This window comes from Giraffa tippelskirchi, chromosome 3, assembly GCF_054371585.1.
Source record: "Giraffa tippelskirchi isolate mGirTip1 chromosome 3, T2T-mGirTip1v1.2.pri, whole genome shotgun sequence".
In the NCBI taxonomy this organism is placed as follows: Eukaryota; Metazoa; Chordata; class Mammalia; order Artiodactyla; family Giraffidae; genus Giraffa; species Giraffa tippelskirchi.
Genome location: NC_137277.1, coordinates 1484568 through 1494052, shown reverse-complemented (window position 1 = coordinate 1494052; position 9485 = coordinate 1484568). Strand labels below are relative to the sequence as shown.

The 9485-nt window shown below is 54.2% G+C and overlaps 2 long non-coding RNA genes across 2 annotated transcripts; one reads left to right on the top strand and one right to left on the bottom strand.

The window, feature by feature from the left end:
• Positions 1-3596: 3596 nt before the first annotated feature.
• Positions 3597-4800, bottom strand: LOC145540786 (uncharacterized). Its single transcript, XR_014078550.1, has 2 exons — positions 4693-4800; positions 3597-4551 (listed from the first exon to the last, which is right to left on the bottom strand). It is a non-coding gene; the product is annotated as an uncharacterized LOC145540786 (long non-coding RNA).
• Positions 4647-8465, top strand: LOC145540787 (uncharacterized). The gene is made up of 4 exons (XR_014078551.1): positions 4647-5154; positions 5994-6217; positions 7598-7843; positions 8095-8465. It is a non-coding gene; the product is annotated as an uncharacterized LOC145540787 (long non-coding RNA).
• The last annotated feature ends 1020 nt before the right edge of the window (positions 8466-9485 follow it).

The following is a 9485-nucleotide window of genomic DNA, read 5'->3' as shown; positions in this document are numbered from 1 at the left end:
GAAGTCCCTCTTCAAGCACAGAGTTTGTAAATTTTGTGGACATGCCTTCTAGGAATATACTCATGAGAATAACTAGACCCAGTATCTTAAAATGAGAGTTTTCTGTCTGCCATCGGAGATGCTGGGGATCACGTCTAAGCCTCTCGCTATTTCCTAAAACCCTAACACTGTGCAAGACACATCTGAGGATTCACGCATGCTGGTTGGAGAATAAGGCCCCAATTCAGAAAAACAAATCAGGACTTTCCTGGTGGAATAGTGGTTAAGAATCCGCCTGCCAGTGCAGGGGACACGGGTTCGATACCTGGTCCAGAAAGATTCCACGTGCGTGCTGCAACTAGAGACAGCCCGTGTGCAGCCACAAAGACCCAGTGCCGTCAAAACTAAATAAGCAATTTAAAAATAAGAAGAACAAGCCAAATGGGAGGTGGGGGTCAGACAGGAGAGAACCCAGGAGGTATTTGGGGTGCACGCATTGCCACCTGTGTGCTACGATTCAGGCACCCGTGGGTACTGCGCTATGTACCTGTGGGTACTTGCCCAGTCCTGGAGCTCTCCTCTGAGAGGGGAAAGGTCAGGGGCATTGCCAGCGGGGAGTCCCCTGTTCTCTGGCAGAACATCTGAGGCGCCGTCTCCCCAGCTGTCTCCTAGGTTAGTGGCTTCCTAGGAAGTGGCGAATCTCTCCTCCGGCCGCCTTCTAGATCAATATTTGCGCTGGTGGATTGTGGCAGTTACGCAGGGCAGTGGGCTCGTTTCTTGGCCTCCCATGTGCTGGGCCCTGCAGACGGGGCTGTAAACCTGACTCAGGGAGACGGCCTGCCAGGAGGACGGTCCTTCTGAACAGCGCCCTCCACGTCCAGTCGGCCCGCCTGCGAGGGGGTTACTGTCCGTCTGTTTATGTGATTGATTTGGCTCTAAATGGCTCTGCCCTCTTCTTCCCAGCAGCCTGAGCAACGAGCAGGCACTTGCCGTCGGGCACTGACGATTTGCCGTAAAGTCAGCCCTTCCCTTCGGCTTCGTCCTCAGAGCAGGATGAGATGGGGAGAGCTGGGCCCTCCCGGGCCTTCCGTAGCCTGGCCTGACAAGGGGCTGAGCAGACGCAGAGCCTGCCCGGCGGCCGTGCCCACCCGCCCTCTCGGCCCGCGCCTGCCCTGTGAGCGCCGCTCACTCTGTCGGAACCTCGGCCCAGGCCTCCTGCCCTCTCGGCCTCGCCCACCCGGCCCCGGGATGCTCTGGCAGCTCCTCAGGTCGTGTCTTCCTGGCAGGAGGCAGCAGCGGGCATTTTAGGGGCTGGGAGAAGCCTGGGAAGGCCAGACCAAGTGTGACATGTTGGAGGGACCTGGGAGAGTGCAGGTTTGTGCAGAGCGGGGCACCCTCCGTACCAGGTGGGCAGGAGGGCGGTGGTCCCGGCATGCTTACTCGTGTCTGACTCTTTGCAACTCCGTGGGTTCCTCTGTCCATGGGATTCTCAAGCAAGAATGCGGGACTGGATTGCCATTTCCCGCTCCAGGGGATTGTCCTGATCCAGGGATTGAACCTGTGTCTCTTGCATTGACAGGCAGGTTCTTTACCAGTTGAGCCACTGGTGAAGGAAGTGGGGGGAGGCGCTGTAACAGGGATTAATCACTCAGACCCTGGAGGAAGGGGTGGTCCGGGTTTGCATCCTAGCTTGAACTCCTACAAGCTGTGTGGCTTTAGGGAAGTGACTCAACCTCTGTTTCCATGGATTTGTCTGTCATTGAAGACACGATACCTCACAGCGTTCCTGAGATAAGAGCCCACATGAACTGTGCCCGCCATGTACTAAGCAGTCAGTGAATCTCAGCTCTTTCTTATTAAATGGAATAGGCAGGCTGCAGAGGCTGGTGTGAACTTATCCACTGCCCCTACCCCCATTCCCATTAAAGACAAGAAGAGGAAGCCAGGAAAACAGGGCAGTGAACAGGAAGGACTCTCTTCCTTCTGTTGTGCAGGAACTGATACCACCAGGGATTAGATGCAGCCTCCCCAGTAAGGGAAGCCTCGCTTGGAGATGGGAAAGAGCAGCTGGGAACTTGGAGGCCAGAGCCACCTAAACCAGCAGGGCCCCTGAGGGGCACCAAGGGGTCTCCCAGGGGCTGGCGCATGCAGTGGGACTGCTACCCTACGGCGTCACAGAGGACCAGGACCCCGGGGTGGGACGTGGCAGGTGACTGCTCACCCCCAAAGAAGGAAAGGAGCAGATATGCCCTGTTTCCCAGGGAGCAGCAGGCCGGGCCTTTCCTGGGAAGATGCTAGAACCGATGCTGGAACCTCCTGGGGTGGGACCAAGGGGGTGTGGCTTAGTGAGGAGCAGGGGCCCTAGGTCAGACCCTAATTCCCGTGCTGGTTAGCGCTCACAGGCAAGCACATTTTCACCCCTTCAGTTCCCACTACATGCCACAGGAGGGTCTAAGGACCCAGTGAGGTCACCCACGTGAGGACGTGTGTTTCAGTGAGAGGAGGGAAAAGCCAGATGACGTCATAGACAACACATTATCCCAGACAGATTTAATTTCACCCATCTGCACTTTCAGGGAAAAACATGGCAGGTTGGACATATCAGAGGAATCTGATCATTTTGCTAAACTGAGGCTCAGACAAAAATAACTTGTCCAAGGTCATAAGCTCATGAAAGGCAAAGCTGGGGTGTGGTCTCCTGACTTGAAGGCAAGAACTTTTAAAAATTGTTATTACTCTTCATCCTAATGTCAAGATTTAATCAATAACAGCATTTCTACAAATGGTTTTTGAAGGGATAGTAATAGGTACTTCTAGAAACAGGGTTTCTAGCTAATTAAATTTGGAAAATGCTGAGTTTGAAAAAATTACATGAGATTTTTTTTTTTTTTTAACCACGGGACTTCTCAGAGCCTTTACGATGTCTACACACTTTGGGAATCTCCGAGGCCAGTACAGCGAAAAGCAGTTCTCAAAGGAATGAACCAAGCTACCCTTGTTTTCTTGGACCGTCTCATGGAGGTTATTCATGGAGTACACAGTTGACTCTTGAACAAGGCAGGTTTGTGGGGATGCTGACCCACCTCACAGTTGAAAATCTGAGTGTTTATAATCCCACTTCACTGTCTGTGTCTGCTCTGTGTCCATGGCTCCTCCACACCTCAGAGTCCTCCCATCCTCAGATTCAGCCAACCATGGATCACGTAGGACTGTAATGTCTACTATTGAAAATAAAATCCTTGTAGAAGTGGATCCATGCCGTTCAAACCCACGTTGTTCAAGGGTCAACTGTAGCTGGGTTGCCCGTGTGTGTGTGTGTGTGTGTGTGTGTGCGCGCGTGCGTGTGTGCACATTATGCGTAAATGCTCTTGATTTGGAGACGTCTGTGTAGTAGCTGAGTGTGGATAGTCACTCGCTCTCTGATCATGCTATGCGATCAAGTTCACAAATAAGCTCGATGTATATCCTTTAATCCGTGTTGATGAATGTATGTATATATGTATTTAACGAGACGGGCCCCAGCAGAAGACAGCACTCATGCCTGCACGGTGGGATTACTAGTTATTTTCATTTCCTTCTTATGCTTATCTGCACTTTGTAAATGTTCTACAACGAACGCGTGTTCTGCGGCCAGAAAGAAAAGCCGCTCTTTATTGCGTAATCAGTGCTGTGGCATCCGCTTGAAAGGATGCGGCTCCTCTGGGGATTAAGGGCCGGGCTGATCTTTACTAATGACTTAAACAAAAGGATGGAACGTGTGCTCATCAGAGCCTCACATGATGCTAAATTTGGTGGGGTGGCTCCCACTCACAAAGCCAAGAATAAAATTCAAAACAACCATGACAAATTGAAAACACGGCCCTACAAAAACCGGATGAAATTCAATAGTACAATTAGAAGGTGAAATATTTAGGGCTAAAATCAGCCACCATATGTTGAGGATGAAGGCAGGACTGGTTCCCAGTGGGTCACTGACTGCCAGGTTGGCACCTACGAGGCGCTTGATCCTGGACTAAGGATTGGGGCCAGACACGGGGTTAGGAGGAAAGTCCCAATGGCAATTGCTGCCCATGTGACCACACCTTCTGAGTGCAAATGCCTAACGGAGCGCTCCGGCATGAGGAATGGCTCCTGGTTTGCAACACGGACGGGCTTTTGAAACCTCGGGTTGCTGACACGTAACTTCGCTGCAGCAGGAAGTCCTCTGTCCCCCGCCGGGCTGGGCAGACACTTTAGTGTCACGTCCCCGAGTAAGAGGCCCTCTGGGATCTGCACTGTGGAAGTAGAGAAGTCAGAACTTCTGGGACACTTTACAGGTTTATGGGGACCATCAAATAGAATCTTTGAAATCTGACGCATTTCCAGAAAGCCCGTCCTGGAAACTCCAGGGCATCTGGTCGTTGTCAGCAGAGCGCCTTGCCTTCTTTAAGGCTGCCTGGATTCCACACGCAGGAAAGGCCCGTCATGTGCCCGGGCCCCCGAGTCGTCCCCCTTCCTGGGTCCGCGTGAGTCAGCCCCTCGTTAGACCTCCGAGTTGAGTCTGTGTCACCCTTCTGAAAGGGTCCAGAGAGGCTGGAGGGTGTCCAGGCAGGAGCCACAGAAATGATCAAAGCAGTGGAAACAAGGGCCAGTTAAGCAAGGTTAAAGGAACTGGAACCATTTCTCCTGGAGAAAGCCAGGGAGAGTCTGAATTACCCCACGTCCAAAACCCACCTTAGCTTCACAGTCTTCCGTACATGGCTTCCACCCAAGGGACCAACCAGAAGTCATCCCAAGAGCCCCAGGTGGTCATGCTCACATGATCGTCCGAGCTTCCTGTTCAGAGCTTCGCATAGTTATGACCTCATGTCATTATGACTGCTGTGTTCCGTCGGCCCTGCCCCAGACGAGACCCGGCACAGGAGTTACACAACAGGCTTGAGCTTGGGCTGGGATCTGAGCTCAGTCAGTCTCATGACCCTTCAGACAGTTTTCCAACAGCAAGTGTCCTTTCTGCTGCCTTTACAAGGGTGGTCTCATCTTGCATTGCATGGCGTGAAGCTTGTGGATGACAGCTAACGAGGAAAGCTGGTTAAGGGGCAGATGGTACTGAGCTGTCACCAGATTCGTTTTTGACAATGCATCTTCCACGGCGTGGCACGACTGCTCCCCCGAGTGTAACGCCTAGGCTTACAGGTGGACCTGTGCACCCCCCTCCCCCTCCTCCATATGTTGAAGTCCTAGCCCCCAGGACCTCAGATTGTGACTGTGTTTAGAGACAGGGCCTTTATTTTACTTTAAAAAATTTTTGTTCACTTATTTATTTTTGGCCGTGCTGGGTCTTGGTTGCTGAGGGCTCGGTGGGCACAGCTCTGGGCTCTAGAGCGCACAGGCAGTGGCTGTGGTACGCGGGGGCTCAGTTGCTCCACAGCACGTGGGATCTTCTTGGACCAGGGATCAAACCCATGTCCCCTGCATTGGCGGGCTGATTCCTTTTTTTTTTTCTTAGCTCATTTATATTTGGTTGGAGAATAATTGCTTTACAGCCTTGGGTTGGATTCTACCATTTATCATCGTGAACCATCCATAGGCGTAAATGTGTCTTCTCCTTCTTGAATCTCCCTTCCACCCCATGTGTGTGTGCTTAGTTGCTCAGTCATGTCCAGCTCTTTGTGATCCCACAGACTGTAGCCCGCCAGGCTCCTCTGTCCGTGGGATTCTCCAGGCAAGAATACTGGAGTGGGTAGCCGTTCCCTCCTCCAGGGGATCTTCCCCACCCAGGGATCGAGCCCAGGTCTCCCGCATTGCAGGCGAATTCTTTACCGTCTGAGCCACCCGGGAAGCCTTTCCACCCCATGGGTGGTCACAGAGCACCAGCTTCCTGCATTATACAGCAATTTCCCACTAGCTACCTATTTTACATGCGCTAGTGTACATATTTCAATACTCTCTCTCAGTTGGTTCTGTCCTCTCTTGCTCCCGCTGGGTCTGTAAGTCTGTTCTCTATGTCTGAGCCTCTATTCCTGCCCTGGCAGTCGGATTCCTATCCGCTGGACCACCAGGGAAGTCCCGAGACCGGGCCTTTGAAAAGGCCGCTAAGGTAGAGGAGGTCACGAGGTGGGTCCTCATCCAGCACGGCCGGTGTCCTTCTGGGAAGACGAGAGGAGGACACAGACAGGGTGACCATCGGCAAGCCTCGGAGAGAGGCCTCGGCGAACCCTGGCAACACCTTGATCTTGGACTTCCGGCCTCCAGAACTGTGAGCAAATACATTCCTGCTGTTTAACGCCCACCCCCACCCCCCCGCCAGCCCCCGCCACGGCCCCCAGGGCCTGCAGTGCCCCGCAACAGCAGCCTGACCAAACTAACATACGGAGAAACTCTCCACCAACCCCCTTTCCAGAAGAGGAACCGTGTCTTGGAGGAGCCAGTCATTTGTCCACTGTGACGGAGAGAAAGAGATTCACGCCTCTTTCTATGACCCTAGGACTGCGGGGCGGAGACAGAACACACACAACATTACTTAGCACACATCTCAGCAAACACGGTCCTTTCTGACCCTAGTGTTGATTTGCAGGGGTTTTTTAATGAATATATTTTTTATTGATGTGTAGTTGATTTACAATGTGGTGGTGGTTTCAGTTGTGGCTCAGTCGTGTCTGACTCTTTGCAACCCCATGAACTGTAGCCCGCCGGGCTCCTCTGTCCAGGGGTTTTCCAGGCAAGAATACTGGAGCGGGTTGTCATTTCCTTCTTCAGTGGATCTTCCTGACCCAAGGATCAAACCCAAGTCTCTTGTGTCTCCTGCATTGGCAGGCTGATTCTTAGCCACCAGGGAGCCCTGATTTACAATAGACAACCTGCAGATGGTGACTGCAGCCATGAAATTAAAAGACGCTTACTCCTTGGAAGGAAGGTTATGACCAACCTAGACAGCACATTAAAAAGCAGAGACATTACTTTGTCAACAAAGGTCAATCTAGTCAAGGCTATGGTTTTTCCAGTGGTCATCTATGGATGTGAGAGTTGGACTATACAGAAAGCTGAGCACAGAAGAATTGATGCTTTTGAACTGTGGTGTTGGAGAAGACTCTTGAGACTCCCTTGGACTGCAAGGAGATCCAACCAGTCCATCCTAAAGGAGATCAGTCCTGGGTGTTCATTGGAAGGACTGATGTTGAAGCTGAAACTCCAATACTTTGGCCACCTGATGAGAAGTGCTGACTCATTGGAAAAGACCCTGATGCTGGGAAAGATTGAGGGCAGGAGGAGAAGGGGACGACAGAGGATGAGATGGTTAGATGGCATCACCAACTCAATGGACATTAGTTTGAGTAAGCTCCGGGAGTTGGTGATGGACAGGGAGGCCTGGCATGCTGCGGTTCATGGGGTCGCAGAGTCGGACATGACTGAGCAACTGAACTGAACTGAACTGAAGAAAAATGCTACAGTTCATACACACACACACACACACACACACACACACACATTGTCTTCTATATTCTCTCCCGTTATGATTTGTCACAAGATGCTGAACACTGCTCTCCGCGCTGTACAGCGGGACCTTGTCTATCCATCCTGTCTATGGGATGCGTGCCCAGTGCCTTTGCTGCAAACTCAGCACCACTTGTGCCCACAGGTGGGACGAGGGCAGAGGAGCTGGATGAGATTGGCAAGACCAGGGCTCACGTCACTGAGGTGCCCACGGTGCCCTGGGTGACGAGGGCGCAGCATCCCCGGGGGCTTCCCGTCTCTGGGGGCTTCCCGGGGGTGGGGGCAGCCCACCCTGGAAGCAGCACTGGGGCGAGCGGGACCGGCTTCTCATCCTGCTCCGAGAACTCGACACACCACGGGCTGCCCTGTCCTCAACCGAGTGAGCCTGCCTGTAAGTTCCCTTCAACAGTGACACTCGGTTCCACGGCTCAGGACGGCTCTGGGGCACTTGGAGCCCACCTGCCCGGAAGCCCGAAGGTCTGGCCCAGGGGCAAGCAGGGACACCCTAGCCTCCCCTTCTGCTCCCCAAAGTGGGAGCCCGATCCTGGCAGCTCATGGCCTCCTGGCAGAGCCAGTTCGAAATATGCTTGTTCCATTCATGGGCCTCTAATGGAATCAAGACCAGGCTATTTATATTTACAGATGGTGCAGACTTCAGTGGGACATCAAATGTGCCAGATGTTGTCAGAGCAGGAACATGGGGGAACTTGGCTGATAGCAATCCAAGAGCTGCCCCCAGCCCCGACGAGCCGCCTGGGACCCTGAGCAGGAGGCGAGGAGAAAGGCCGGACCGCTGGGCCCCCGATGGACCCGGGCGGAGACGGAACCGCTCGTCTCTCTGGAGGAGAAAACAGACTCTCTCTCTTCCCCGCGTTCCTTCCGAGACCACGCGGGGGACCGAGCGGCGGGCATTTCATCTCCAATTATTTTCAGCCAAGGGGAAAAGCAGATGGTAAATAGCACTGAAAAAAAACTTTTTTAGAATTAATATTAATAAAAGATGCTCGGGCGGCTTTGGTTGAGTCCTGGGGAGCCAGGGCCGCCTGGTGCGGTGGGGCGTCGGGGGGCGGAGGGAGCGGGGGACTCAGAAGGCCCAGCGCAGGGCTCCCCGGGGTCCCCTGGGGCCAGTGTGGGTGTCGGGCACCCGCGGGAGCCCGGCCTCTGGAGGGGCCCCAGCCACACGGCGCCTGCCGAGGGCCTGAGCTCCGCAGGGAGGCGCGCCCGGCTCCCGAGGAAGGCTGGCGCCGGGGCCCCCGCCCCCCAGCCGGGGACGGCTCTGCTCCGCGCACAGAGGGGCGGGCGGCGCCCTCACTGCCTCGGCCCACGCGGCCCTGCTCGGCCAGGCCCGGCGTCCATCTGTCAGCAAGTCCTATCGGATGTCCACTGGCCGCCCAGCTGTCCTCTGAGAGCCTGGATTCCGCGTTCAAACAGAGACACTGATCCGGCTCCTTCAGGATTTATGGGCTTCATGGGGGTGGAGAGACCAACAGGTCCTGGGTGCAGAGGCGGAAGGGCGAGTCCTGGGGACCCTCCTTATCCCCCAGAGCTCTGGAGCAGGTCAGGTGCCTTCAGTGGTTCTGGGGCACAGAGCGGACGCGAGCCCTGCCCCACAGCAGCTTCTACTCAAGAGGGAGAGAAGTCATCGTCCCAGGTACACTCGCGTGTATGGCGATGACTGTCTGCTGCTGCTGCTGCTAAGTCGCTTCAGTCATGTCCGACTCTGTGCGACCCCATAGACGGCAGCTCACCAGGCTCCGCCGTCCCTGGGATTCTCCAGGCAAGAACACTGGAGTGGGTCGCCATTTCCTTCTCCAATGCATGAAAGTGAAAAGTGAAAGTGAAGTCGCTCAGTCGTGTCCGACTCTTTGCGACCCCATGGACTGCAGCCCTCCAGGCTCCTCTGTCCATGGGATTTTCCAGGCGAGAGGACTGGAGTGGGCTGCCAGTGCCTTCAAGTTCAGCTAATTTACGGGACGTGACAAACGACAGCAGAATCGTGAATGAAAGAACAAGAATGCCCGGAGAGCTGCCCA